This window comes from Phocoena sinus, chromosome 3 (assembly GCF_008692025.1).
Source record: "Phocoena sinus isolate mPhoSin1 chromosome 3, mPhoSin1.pri, whole genome shotgun sequence".
Classification (NCBI taxonomy): Eukaryota; Metazoa; Chordata; class Mammalia; order Artiodactyla; family Phocoenidae; genus Phocoena; species Phocoena sinus.
Genome location: NC_045765.1, coordinates 96226484 through 96241154, shown reverse-complemented (window position 1 = coordinate 96241154; position 14671 = coordinate 96226484). Strand labels below are relative to the sequence as shown.

The window sequence follows — 14671 nt, the reverse complement described above, 5'->3', positions numbered from 1 at the left end:
TTTCCCATTGCTTCCATGACATCTAACTGTTTCTTCCTAAAACTTAAAGATCACTAGGAAATTCAACAATGGTGTCTATCAGACTGAGTTCCCTGGAAATGTTCTCTACAATGGAGAGATGCCTGCAAATGGTTTATTAGAAGATGGGGATGCCCGGGGAGATACACATGTAAGGAAGGGAGGGGGCAGGATCGAGTAGAGGGAGAAGGTGACCCACAATGTGGTTTCAATGGAGGCTGCCACAAGAGTACAGGGGGTCCTGGAGCTGAGACTGCAGAGATGTCCCAAATTGGGGCAAGAGGGTTGGGCCTTTAAATCCCCTCATCAAGCAGTCACTGGTTCCAAGTGCCCAGTTGGAGGGGGACAATCTTGGAAGAGGTAATTTCCTGTGGTCGAGGGCAAGGCCCGATGAGGGACACAGCCGCGAGGCCATCATGGTCTATTGCCTTAGCTGCCCAGGGATGGACACATCACCAAAGGAAGGGATGAGGGCAGAGCGTCAAAGTTTCCACCATGGATCTGTCCTCATTAAGTCTCTGCCTGCTCATTTACTCTCACCAGTTAATCTTAAAAGGATTAAGCTCTTAAAAATGGAATCTATAATCCTTAGACACATTTTTTAATCAAGGAGACTTCTGAGAGCGCACAGTTCATTTCAGATGTGAAAGGGCTGAGGAACTTAGGCACTCCTAGGGAGGCACTCTGTAAACACCTTTAAAAGATACCAAAAGCATCACTATTTGTACACATTACACTAATTTTTAGGAAGTGAAAGGAAATTACACTTAAAAATAAAAATACAAATCATATAAAAAGACCAAAAATGAGATAAAGATGCCTGTATCAGTTCTCAGCACAAAAATCTCAGAGACATCTATGTGAATAGCTATGTGCTTAGAAAGATTGGGAATCCCATTAGAACATCTATATTTGAGAAACTGATTATCTCAGTCTATTTAACCTTAAAACATGTTGTGGGATATTCCCAAGAGAATAAAAAGTAGCTTAACAGAAAAGCTTATGATTTTACAAATGAAAGTTTGCATTCAACTTTCCTAGGTTGGGTTTATTTGTTTGTTTCAGATTTTATGCGAGTCTGAAAATTTCAAACATGTTGACTAGATCCTTTCTTTCAGAACAGAATTTTAGATTTATGAAATGTTTTATTTGAAAAAGTTCACTATCATACAGATATCAGGAAATTAATAGAGATACGTTGAATTTTTTTTTTTTTTTTTTTTTTTTTTGCGGTACGCGGGCTTCTCACTGTTGTGGCCTCTCCCGTTGCGGAGCACAGGCTCCGGACGCGCAGGCTCAGCGGCCATGGCTCACGGGCCCAGCCACTCCGCGGCATGCGGGATCTTTCCGGACCGGGGCACGAACCCGTGTTCACTACATCGGCAGGCGGACTCTCAACCACTGCGCCACCAGGGAAGCCCTGATATGTTGAATTTAAAAAAAAAAACTTATGGCTAATCAGCTCCTTGAGATAGTCTTTTAATAAAATGAATGACCAAAACTCTCAATAAATGTCAGAATATTTAGAAGTAAAAGTTCGTTTATGTCATACCATGTACTCTGTCCCTGATCATTCTCCTAATACTCTAAAAGTTAAAGGTTTTTCTTCACTTAATAGAAAAATCATATATTAATTATTCAATTTGAGTTCACATTTGTGGAGTATCTACTATGTGTAAGGCAAATATTAAGCAAAGGAAGTAACTAAAAGTGACCTTATCTGAGACACTCCACTTAAGATGTGGTGACGGGAATTTCACAAGTGTAGGAAGGCTAATCATTTTGAAAATATTATCTGTAAAGTGCAAGCACCCTCTGGCTTCCTGAACTGGTGAGGTTCCCGAAGTTCATTAGAAAGCTGTTTACTGCCTTTATTTGCCCAGAGAAGCAATGTCATAAATGGGGGCTGGTTTCCAAATGAGCCCTCCTAATGCAGCACTAGCGGGTCCACCCCAAGTTCTGGGAGCAAGAAGCTATGAGGGACGGGAGGAGAACATCGTAGTTTCCCATGCCCGTGCCAGATCCAGAGCCATTCTGTAGCCAAGTCCTGGATCAGAGAAAGTTTTTAGTTAGCATTCTCCCTTCCCACGCACCTCCACTCAATGCTGCACTATTTTCTAGCCTCTCAGTTCCCAAGACTTAAGTTCTGTAGCACTCACCCAGACCCAGGTTCCTGCCACAAATTCTACAGATCAAGCTAATTCACTCCCACCCCACCAACTTCACCCCTTATTCAAATTTTACAGTTTTCTATCCAGGAGGAAAGAATCTAACTGAATTAATTCATGCTAACGTGCAAATGCTCATTCCTTAAGGCTCCAAAGACACTGGTGTAGCTTTTAAAGAAAAGACTTGTTAAGCCAAATGTGGAGAATAACAGGCTAATAGCAGTGATGGGTGGGGGCAGGGTCATGGGAGAATAATGAGTATATATTGAGCACTTACGATGCCAGGAACTAACAGCTTCACTGGACCCTCTTAACACCACCAGTGGGGAGGTATGTTATTGCCCCAGTTTTACAGAAGAGAAATGGGGGGTTTGGAGAGGTTCTGTATCTTACTGAGCTCTGGAAGACAGTCACCTGGTCTTCTCTCTGCTTTGGCAAAGTCAACCAGTCTGGTCCCCATCCCAGGGGCCGGCAGCTCACCTAAGCCATTCTTCTTTTGCACTATTTTCTCTCTTCCTTTGTACTGAAACCACGGACACCCTAAAAGCAAAGTTTTTTTCCCATTGTGTGATGGCAGGGATGGTAGGAGAAACTGAGGCAGCACTGGCTGAATACTACTCAAGCATGTTTGTATAAATGAAACTCCTTCAGTGGGGTGTGGATCAGGAACTGCTTATATTCTAGGCTCTGAGAAAGGGAGAAGAGGACATTATCTTAACTTCTTCAGTATATTCATCTCCCAAGTATCAGTATCCACCTATGTAAAGTCTGTTTTTTTTTTTTTTTTTTGTGGTACGCGGGCCTCTCACTGTTGTGGCCTCTCCTGTTGCGGAGCACAGGCTCCGGATGCGCAGGCTCAGCGGCCATGGCTCACGGGCCCAGCCGCTCCGCGGCATGTGGGATCCTCCCAGACCGGGGCATGAACCTGTGTCCCCTGCATCGGCAGGCGGACTCTCCACCACTGCACCACCAGGGAAGCCCTAAAGTATGTTTTATAGGTCCTTTTCCAACATTCTAGGACTCAATAAATCAGCTACCCTTTAGGTTAATTCAGGTGCTATCGCTTGTAGAATACCTGACTTTAAAATTAGTCATCTCATTACTATGGCTTTACATAGTATAACCCATTCAAGAAGAAAGGCATAAAAAAAAGAACCTACTTGCCATATTCTATGCTCATTTTACATTAAAAACAGAAAACAAAGTCTCCCTCTGCAGAACTGGAGTGGACCCTGTGTTCCAAGCCAGGAGCCGGGTCCAGCAGCCCCCAGACAGGATTTTCTGGATGGCTGATCACTCATCTTTCCAACTGCTGATTACTGACTGAACCCATGCAGACACTGAAAAATTTTGCCTCCTCCAAGCAATCTGATTTGCCTTTAAGGACCCACCTCCCTCCCCATCTCAGTCCACATTATTTAAGCTGGATGCCCCTCACTCCTAGGCTCCAAGGGTACACACGTGACCTGGCCACAGGAGGCACAGTGACGCTCCAAATCATTCCAATGGGACTCACTCCCAAGAACTGTGGGGAGGATGGATGCCAAGAGCTGCTGGAGGCCACCAGGTAGAGAGAACCTACCTGAGAGAGAAGATGCCCAAGGCCAAGCAATTCTGAGGGAAGAGAAGAAAGAAGGATGGAGGGGCAGAGACAGAGACTTGATGGCACTGTTTGAGGCTCTAGATCCAGGTTGCCCCGGGGCTTTGCCAGGTGTGAGCAGATACACTCTCCTTTGAAGCCATATCCAAGAAGAGTTGAGCTCCTGTAACAAGGCAGGAGTCCTGAATAAGACATCCCTGATGGCTGTGCTCCATCTGTCTCATTAGACATCTCCATTCCTACCCACCTCTCCTCAAATTATGATGACAGGAACCATGGTGTGGTTCAGTGCCCGAGCCTGGTCCACCTGGCAGGACCCATGGAGCCAGCCAGCAGCAGGTCAGTTTCCTGGTTCCTGGTCCACCAAGCACCAAGCGACAGTTCTCCAACAGGCACTCACATTCCACCCCCAGCTCCACCCACCTTCCCTCTGAAAGGCCACTGCCCCAAGTGGACAATTAGGCTTCCAGACAAGGAGCTCTGAGTTGGACCTGTGGTTCGTTGGTTGATTTGAAAGGGAATAACTGTGCTTCAGTTTGTCAAGGCCCAGCACACACAGCAGAGATCCACATCCCTCCGAATCATCCACATCTTAGGTTTGAGAACTGCCCTCTAACTTGAAAAAAGCTCTTTCTTCAAAAAAAGAAGAGGCCTCCAGGCTGCAGGCCTCTACATTTTTTAGCACATTAGATAGCTGTGGAATCATTGAGAGAAAATGAGTAGAGAGAGCTGACAGCACAAAAGTCTAATTACACTACTGATGGTGCAAACCAGACCAATTGTCCCAATAGCTGTTACAATGAGATAATTAAGCCTCTGTATTTATCTCCTGAGAAAAGGAATTCCCATGGTTTTATCCCCCTAAAGACGGATATTTATGCTACCTGGTGGTGACATTTATCTTTTATGTATATTTACTATCTCCCCAACTAAGAGGAAATATATCCAGAGGGCAGGAGCCTTGAGTCCCCAGAATCTAGAACAAGACCCTGTGAGGGTAGCCAAGAGTCAGCAAATGTTGTCCACTAAGGAGGATAATCAGAGGAAGCTTTTATTCGATATCACATTCTCTCGTAATAGAATCTTGCTTCTCAGTGGTTCAGTCCCAAAGGAGAGTCTCCATACAAGGGAAGAGAAATCAACTTCCAGAAAACAGAACCCAATATTAACAAAAAATGCCAATCATGACCAAATTAGGCCTCTAACTGTATGCTGGCCTCTTCAGGAAATTCTGCAGGGCACGACTGACTTATTTCTGGGCATGTCTGCACTTCTCCCTAGAAGGTCTGTCTATAGCTCTTTCCTTTGAAGAATCAATCCATGCACCCTGCAAGGTTCTGAAATAAATAAGTAAGTAAACAAGGTCATGGCTGAAAAGACTCAAGTTTTTATTTTTTTATAGTGCTATTAAGGCCATCTTATTTCATGAGAATTATCACTGAGTCTTCCTTTTATCCCAAGGGGAGTAACTGAAGGTTTTGGAGACCATGGATTGGAAATCTTAAAACACAAAACTAATATTGTGTACAACTGTATTTCTTTATGAAGAGAATGCCACACTTTCATTAGTTTCTGGAAAGGTTTTATGATCCCCAAATGGAATGAGAATTAATGTTCAATTCCTTTGCTATTTTAATAGCATAGTGTTTACTTGGTTATGACTCCAGTAAAATGTTACATAAAGAACAACAACAAAAAGAAACCACGTTACGCAGATAAAGAATATGTAGGTTCTTGATACTCTTTTGAGTTGGGCATGGCTTATATCATTGAAAGTTTTTACTAGATGCTATTTCTTATACTAGATGGCAGTGATGCTTGGATGCTCAGGGCAACCCATGTTGTCTGGGTGTTGGTCGTGACAGTAGTTGGCTGGGGCGGTCAAAGCACAGATTGGCAGGCCTGACTTGGGCAGGGCTTGGTACAATTTCTGAGCACTCACACTTGCTGGACATGCTAGAATCCATACCCTAAGCTTTCAGAGTGGCAGGTAGGCTGCCTTATGCTCCCATGTGAGGTTTGATTCAACTTTGACAGACTACAGTCTTGATGAGGAATTTTTACGTTTCTTTTCTTTTCCTACTATAACACTGTACAATAAGTGTAATGGGGAGCTTTTACGTACTTTAAGCTTTCCTTCCTGCTTAGGCACTACTGCGTATCTGTTTCGCAAATGTGAATATTGGCTAATACATGAAAATATAAAACTAAGATTTTTATATCTTAAAATAGATATAGGAAAATATAAAATTTAAATCAAATCTGCTCCACCGTGTTCAATAAGCAGTCTTCCTAATCACCCCACGATTATGTTAACAAATACAGACTTTTAAATGTACACCTCCTTACACAACTCCTTTCCAGAGTTCTTCATTTTTTTCCCCACTCTGACTTCAGGGAAGAAATTGGAACATTTCTTAAAACATAAAAAATATGTTCTCCAGAATTTACAGCTGTAACACCTGGATCACCAAGCTTTATCTCATTTTCATCCCTACCTAGGCTCTGAAAAGTGCTGTCAAAGAGAATCTCTCCCCTGAGTATTGACAGGAGGAAATTAGACTGCATTTCCTACCTTCATTTACCTTCCAGTAGTGCTCAATAAAAAAGCAAGAGGACAAGTGAAATGATGTGTTTTTCCAGGGGGAATAATATTTTCATCTAATTGGTATTTCTATTTATTATAGACATTTTAAAAATACCATTATCTTAGTAGAGAAAGGTGGCCCCAACATACTTCTCTACCTCTTTACAAAACAACCCTATGAGTGCAATGTGATTCCATACATAGCAGTGAAGGAAAGCTATTCCCAGGAAATTCAAGAACTTTCCTGAAGGTGGCTCTGCTCTTCAGAAGCATCTAGGCTCTCAAGACTGCTTTGGTACCTAAGAGTCCAAAATCTCCCCATGATCCAAAAGACCCTCTATAATCTGGCCCCTGCCAACCATTCCAGACCCATTCCCCCTCACTTTCCCTCTTATTAACCAAATTCCAGCTGCCCACACAATCTTTCTCTAAGTACCTTCTGCTGTGGTTTTCTCTGCCCATAACCATCCGCCACATCCCTCATTTCCTCTCCTCAGGAAATCTGGCCAACTTTTATTCATTCTTTGTAGTTCATCCTACATGTCACTTCTTCAGGAAAGTCTGCCCTGTCCCTCCCCTTCCTGCATGATTAGGTTGGGACCTCTTGCAATTCATTCCTGTAGTTCTATTTCTCTATATATACCTCTGAATGAGTTATCACAATTGTAATTGATAATTATTTGTGTATTTTTTTTAATTTAATGAAAGTTTCTTCTACTACATCATAAGGTCTATGGGAACAGGAATTGGTCTGTCTTCTTTATCAAGGTATTAAAAAGACACCAAGTCTACCACAGGGTAAATATTTAATAAACGTGTGAGGACCAGAGAGAGAAAAGAGGAGAGATGAGTTACCAAAATCATTGGTGTTGGATTGGAATGGGATCTTCCAGCAACACATATACACTTGGGGCTGGTTCACGACATAGAACATTCTAACCAAATTTTTCCCCTATTCCAAGACACCTGGAAAAGAGCTATATGACAATACTCAGGAGATGTAGCAGCTCTTCAGTGTTGAGGAAAACCATGAACATGGCAATTAGAGTCATGAGGTTTGGAGCCAGTCACTTAGGTACGAAATCCCAGCTCTACCACTTACAGCTGCACCACCCCGAGCAAGTCCTCACACTTTCTGAGCCTCCAGTGATCCATCTACAAATGAGACTAAGAATTCCAGCTCCTTATCGTCACAAAGACTATGAAGTAATGCCTGTGAAACACTGACTGGCACAAGACTAAGATTTTAGTGCTATTATTGCTATTATCAAGAAACATGAGAAGTTGTACCAATTCCACTGGTTGTACCATAAGGCAAGAACTATCTTGCCTTCTCCTTATTTAAAGAATATACCCCACTTGGGCATATTCACAAACAACTAGATGCTCTGAGAACAATTTGTTTTCCTGTCCAGAGATCCTAACACCTAGACTAACTGCAGAATGTACACCTTTAGTTTTACACGAGTCTAACGTCACTGGAAGTCAAAATATATGTACAGCATGCACGAGAAGAATGATCTGAGAAATATTCACTTATGAGCTCTTGGAATTGAGCCCACAAATAAACAAACTAACACACTCCCACTCACTATATATATACATATATATATATATTATTTTTTTGGCTGCATTGGGTCTTCATTGGTGCACGTGGGCTTTTTCTAGTTGCTGCGAGCGGGGGCTACTCTTCATTGCAGTACACAGGCTTCTCACTGTGGTGGCTTTTCTTATTGCAGAGCACGGGCTCTAGGCTCATGGGCTTCTGTAGTTGTGGCATGCGGGCTCAGAAGTTGTGGCTCGCAGGCTCTAGAGTGCATGCTCAGTAGTTGTGGCGCATGGGCTTAGTTGCTCCGCAGCATGTGGGATCTTCCTGGACCAGGGCTCGAACTCGTGTCCCCTGCATTGGCAGGCGGATTCTTAACCACTGTGCCACCAGGGAAGCCCCTCACTATATTTTTTTAGATACTTTTCTCCAACTAATAATGGCACATTCCTCCAGCTATCCCTCCAAAACAATGGTAAGACTCAAACTCATTGACAGGGCTGGTGTTGAAGGAATACCAGACTCAACCACGAATCACCGGTTTGGGCACATCATGTACCTGGCACTGGTGCACTGATGTGCCCTCACTACTGGTGGAGCAGTGGATACCCTGGAAACTATGGCCCTGGTGGAAATCAGCTGTCTGTTACCCAAACTCTGCCACTTACTAACTGTAGACAGAATCAGGACTGCAGGCAAATTACTAACATGGCCTCTAAGAATTTCCCGTATATAAAATACAACTATAGCATATACTTATGTGTCATAAATAAATGCATATATAACAATATCTCTTCATCAAAATTTCTGTAAGAGTTAAAGTGAAATAATGTACATATTTTATAACATCTATTTGAGATACAATGCAAAGAATGCCTAGTAGATAGATCTACTTTGTTTCCTTCCACTACTACCATGCTGTTCATGGAATAAGAGAGGATTAATGACAGAGATGAGATGAGGCTATAGAATATAGAAAATACATAATTATAAGGGTCTTGTAAATTATAACATGTCCCTCAGGATAATATCAATAACAGACATAACAATGATGTATAGTGGTGCACTTGGTGAGGAAGAGTTTTTTTAAGCAGGACTGACATTTAAAAGTTGCTAGCTATACCATTATCTAGCAATCAAAGAGATCTCAGAGGGCTTCCGACCAGTAAGAAGGAAGTGGTAGAGCCAGGTTTATGCCTGACACCAAAATCTTCTGTTATACTAAATCTGTCTTCATTAAATTTTCTTGTTATGAGACAACCTTCAGAGATCAGAAAGATGGGAAGGAAATGGCAGGGGCAAAGAAGAGCTCTGAAGTCAACACTGAGATGAGGAGAAAAAACAACTCCACTTGGAGCCGTTTTCCTAAACCGGGCTTCTCAGGCACAACCTACTACAAACAGCCTTCCTTTGTAGAGCTTAAGGGCCAAGTGCACTGGATCCAAATTATATGATGTGTGACTTGGGACAAGTCACCTATTCTCCTATAGCTCACTTTATTCATCTGGAAAATGCAAATGATAATAAACCTACTTCAGAAAGTACTGTAGTAAATAAATAAGTTAATATATAAAAAGCACTTAGAATAGTGCCAATACATAATAAATGCCCTGTATGTTTAGCTGTTATTAATACTAGTTATAAAGTGTCAAACAAACAAATAAACTCAAGGAAAAAGAGATCAGATTTGTGGTTACCAGAGAGGACGGGGAGGAGCGGGAATTGAATGAAGACAGTCAAAAGGTACAAATTTCTAGTTTAAGATAACTAAGTACTAGGGATGTAATGTACAACATGACAAATATAATTAACACTGTGTTATGTTACACATGAAAGTTGTCATAACATTAAACCTTAAGAGTTCTCCTCATAAGAAAAAAAATTTCTTTTTATTTCTTTAATGTTATATCTATATGAGATGATGGATGTTCATTAAACTTACTATGATGATCATTTCATGATGTATCTAAGTCATTATGCTGTACACCTTAAACTTATACAGTGTTAATGTCAATTATATCTCAATTAAACTAGAAGAAAAATAAATAAAAAATGGGGGTGAGAGGACCCATAGTTAGTTGGCCTCATGTCAAAGGTAACATGATACAATTGAGCAAAGACAGCCCAGCCCAGGGTGGCCAGAGGACCATCGTGAGCATGTCCTACCTCATATAATGAAACTTCAGAAGACAGAGTGTGCATTGTGATTTAACAAATATTAATTCAAAGGCAGGGGAGTGAAGGCCAAGCCCTACCCCAGCAGATAACATTACAAATATGGTCACGGACACTTATGCAAAACAAGTCCACACAAACCGGGTACAAAGCTCTAGCACCAAATACAAACAAAATTTGTGTAGCTGCCTGGAACTCACATTAGACTTATACTCCTAGAAAGAAAAAAATAGATTTTCAAATATGAAATGGGCACTTACAAACACACCATTCAAAATGCCATCCATATATAATTAAGAGGGTTATGTTATAAAAAGAGCCATTGAGAATCATTAGCAACATTAACAGAAAACAGAGCATCCTTTAAGCAGCCAACACAAACAAAAGCTCTGCTGTCCCAGATCCATTTGGTCCTAACTCAGTTATTCTCCAACTCTCTTTTTCAGGTGATTTCAAAAACTGAACTTTCTGTGATTATGAGAATACATCTTTACAGCCTTAAAGGTATAACTCTTTAGGGTTGAGACTGTCATACAGAGTGAAGTAAGTGAAGAAAGAGAAAATATTGTATATTAATGCATATATGCGGAATCTAGAAAAATGGTACAGATGAACTGGTTTGCAGGGCAGAAATAGAGACACAGATGCAGAAAACAAACGTATGGACACCAAGGGGGGAAAGTGGCGGGGGGATGGGTGGTGGGGGGAGGAACTGGGAGACTGGGATTGACATATGTACACTAATATGTATAAAATAGATAAATAATAAGAACCTGCTGTATAGCACAGAGAACTCTACTTCTCTTTGCTATACAGCAGAAACTAACACAACATTGTAAAACAACTGTACCCCAATTAAAAAAAAATAAGAATAAAGGGATCACTTTCTCTCTAATTAAAAGGTGAACTGTATCAGTAAGGAAACTCTCCAAAATGTCTCCCCATTTTTTATCTGTGAGGATCACTTTGTGAGAGTAAAGCCAGGCCAAGCCGAAAATACTAACAACAGATCTTAGTTACTGTGACATCTAGATTTCAAAAGATTAAGGAAATAATTCAAAGACCTCTCTTCCATGGTGGCTGTAAAAAAGATGAATAGTTACAGAAGAATGATTATTCTTACTGAAGAAAAGGTACTCCTTATACATTAGTTTAAATTCAAAGGAAGATTACTCATTCCCTTTGTAGAACACACTCCATAGTGAACGATAAAAACTGTCTTCTGATTTTTTTTTCTCATTGGTTGAGCTGGTTATTGTACACCTACTCATACTAAATGAACCTAGACCATTTGTAAGGACTATGTTATCACTGAAATTTAGTATTATATTAAATTTAGGTGGAAGAATTTTGGAGTTCTTCTGTTTATCTTTGACTCCAGTGGGAAATACGATGCATGTGAAAAAACAGGTACGTGTATAAACCATACTAGGTGAAGGCATAATTGTGTGTGGGTGTGGGTGTGGGTGTGCGTGTGTGTGTGCAGCCTATGTCAGAGCAACACAAAATGTCAAAACATTATAGGAGCCAATTATTTAAACTTCACTGTGGGAAAAAAATTATGAAAGCCCCTAACAACAACAACAAAAAAATGCCTGACTTTTCTTTTTTATTTTCTCTGCTCTTATTCCCAGAAAGAAAGAGAAATGACATAGCTGAAAGGCAAGTGGCAGGAGGGCAGAGAATGAAGAGCCAGGACCCAAAGAATATACCACCTGGATAGTCCTGTGACAGAGGTACACAGACTAACCATGGTTGGTCATTCAAAATACACAAAGACCCTCTAGTGGCAAGGCCCGTAAAGTTCTTCCTCATACCCTGGCATATACCCAGGAAGAAAAACGTTGGCACTGGGGACAGTGAAAATGTCAGGTAGAGAGGAGCAGATTAAGAACACCTTACAAAGCTCCATCTTCCTTGAAAAGAGGCAGAGGGCGTGGGGCCTGGGAAACTAACTGCAAAAGGTCGTTCTCCCTCCCAACTCTCCCGTTCCCCTAAGTCTCAGGAGTCACAGAAGCAGCAGCCTGAGTCTGGAGTAGACGAATGCCACCTAGCAGGCCTAAGGGAGCAGAGTGGGACTGGGGCGATAACCAAACTGGTTAAGTCAATGTGGTTTTTTGTTTTTGCTTAAAACCGCTGAGTTCAAAGGGCACGTGTGCAAGGCCACAGAAAACCAGGTGAGATCCCAATCTCAGCTGGACCCCGCCCCTGCCCCCTACTCCTGCTTCCTTTTGAAAGTCCAGGGAGGCAAAGAAAGAAAAGGGAGGCGCAGCCTGTGACTGCTGTCAGCCAGGAGACAGCGGCCACGCTGAAGGAGAGTGTTCCAACCGCCAGGGAGCTTGAGGTTTGGCAAAAGCTCTGTAGTGACATAGAACTTGTCTCCAAAACCTATTCCAATCGCAAAAGAGATTCTGGAAAACACTCAGACTTCTAGTCTGGTGTGGTGAAAATATTATTCAAAGGAAACTATAGAAATGCTGAATTTCTCTCTTATCAAAAGCTATTTAAAAAAAAAAGAGCTATTTTACATTTCAATAAAAGAACAAGGGTCAAATATGGCTTAAGGGTCCAGATAGAATATCGTTTCTATTTTGAGAGAGTAACTATTTGTAATTTTCAGAAATTGATCCTGTGTCATGCATGGGTCAACCCTGCATCTGAGAGAGAATGCATATTTCAACACATTTGAGCCACAATGCCTTAAGAGCGAAAATTGCCAACAGAGTCCTTCAATTCCAAACCTTTTCATTATAAATATTTCCCCAAATATTTAGTCTCTCTGACATAATACACCATAAAAAATCTATGTAACAGAAATGTGTAGGAGGTTTTCTTGTTTTACCTTTTTTTTTTTTTTAAACTGCCAAACGTATGTTTTGCCCTTTTTTCGCTCCGTTAACACTATTTTCAGTGCCTAATACTGCAGGGAAAATAACTATTTTACTCATGGAAGAATCCAAAATAACTATAATTTAAAGAATATGAGCTCTTACATAAAAAAGAATGAAATAATGCCGTTTGCAGTAACATGGATGGACCTAGAGATTACAATACTAAGTGAAGTTAAGTCAGAAAGAGAAAGACAAATACCATATGATATCACTTATATGTGGAATCTAAAATATGACACAAATGAACTTATCTACGAAACAGAAACAGACTCACAGACATAGAGAACAGACTTGTGGTTGCCAAAGCAGGGGGGTGGGGGGGAGGGGGGGCGTGGCTTGGGGAGGAGTGGATTGGGAGTTTGGGCTTAGCAGATGCAAACTATTATATATAGAATGGATAAACAACAAGGTCCTACTGTATGGCACAGGGAACTATATTCAGTATCCTGTGATAAACCATAATGGAAAAGACTATGAAAAAGAATATATATGTATAACTGAATCCGTTTACTATACAGCAGAAATTAACACAACATTGTAAATCAACTATACTTCAATAAAATAAGTTTTTTAAAAAGAATCTGAGCTATTACAGTAAATAGGTGACAATTTGGCACTCAAGAGCCTGGCACCTTCAACCATTTTACACAAATGCAAATTCAAAACTTAACCTTCCCTCTCCCTCCAAAGGAAAATACGTTTCAATACAAGCATTTGTGAACAGAACCAGGAAAATTCAAAAACTAAGTAAAGGGGGACATGTGCTCTGATTTACTCCTTTCACTCTCCCTTTTCCTGAAGGTTCAGCTACATCCCTGGTCTTATAAATCTTTCCATCTCCCCATCCCCAAGGTCAGTCACCGGCCCAACATCAGTCTCTCACGGGACTGCCTTGGCCTCCAAGTGGTCGCCTGCCCCTGCTGCCAACTTCACCCTTCCAAGGCTCACGTGCCCCTGTCTCCCCTGCTCAAATGCCTCCAGGGGTCCCTCTGCCTCCCTAGATACGTTCCTCAGCCCCCAGAGATCCCAGACCTTCAGCTGCACCTTCATTTCCCTCTACCCCACCCCACACCCTAGGCTTCAGTCCCACTGCTGACACCCCATTTCTTGAATACACAGGGCACTTGTTCGCCTCTGTGCCAGTGGCAATATTCTTTCCTCCATCTCCCTGTGTCCGAATCCTAAGCACACTTCAAAACAAGGCAGAGGCCATCGGGTGGCAACACCCTCAAATTGCTGCCCCCCAGCCTACTCCTTACCTGCATCCACACCCGCACCGTCCCTTCCATCTGCAAGGGAGAGGATCCTTCTTCCACTGACGCTACCATTCCCCTGGTCTCTGGGACCCACCCCCACGTGAGTCCTTAAGGCCTACATCCATCAATTAACCCCCGTTCTCCTTTAACTTCAATTTCTCCCTCTCCACAAGTGCTGACTCATCAACCCACTCAGGTGATATCCATTAAAAACAAAACCAAATTCCATACATGTGTGTCAGCATACCGTATGATACAGCAGAAACTAACACACCATTGTAAAGCAATTATACTCCAGTAAAGATGTTAAAAAAAAACAAAAACCAAAAACCTGCCCATGATCCCATCCCAGCATGGTTCTCGTGTTCCCATCACCACTTTCTTTGATCCCTTGTGGAGAGCCAAACTGCTTGACCACTCTCTCTGTCCC

The 14671-nt window shown here is 41.7% G+C and overlaps 1 pseudogene; it reads right to left on the bottom strand.

Moving 5' to 3' along the window:
- The window catches only part of LOC116751070, a 93380-nt pseudogene extending 79067 nt beyond the window's left edge, over positions 1-14313 (bottom strand).
- Between the last annotated feature and the right edge of the window lie 358 nt (positions 14314-14671).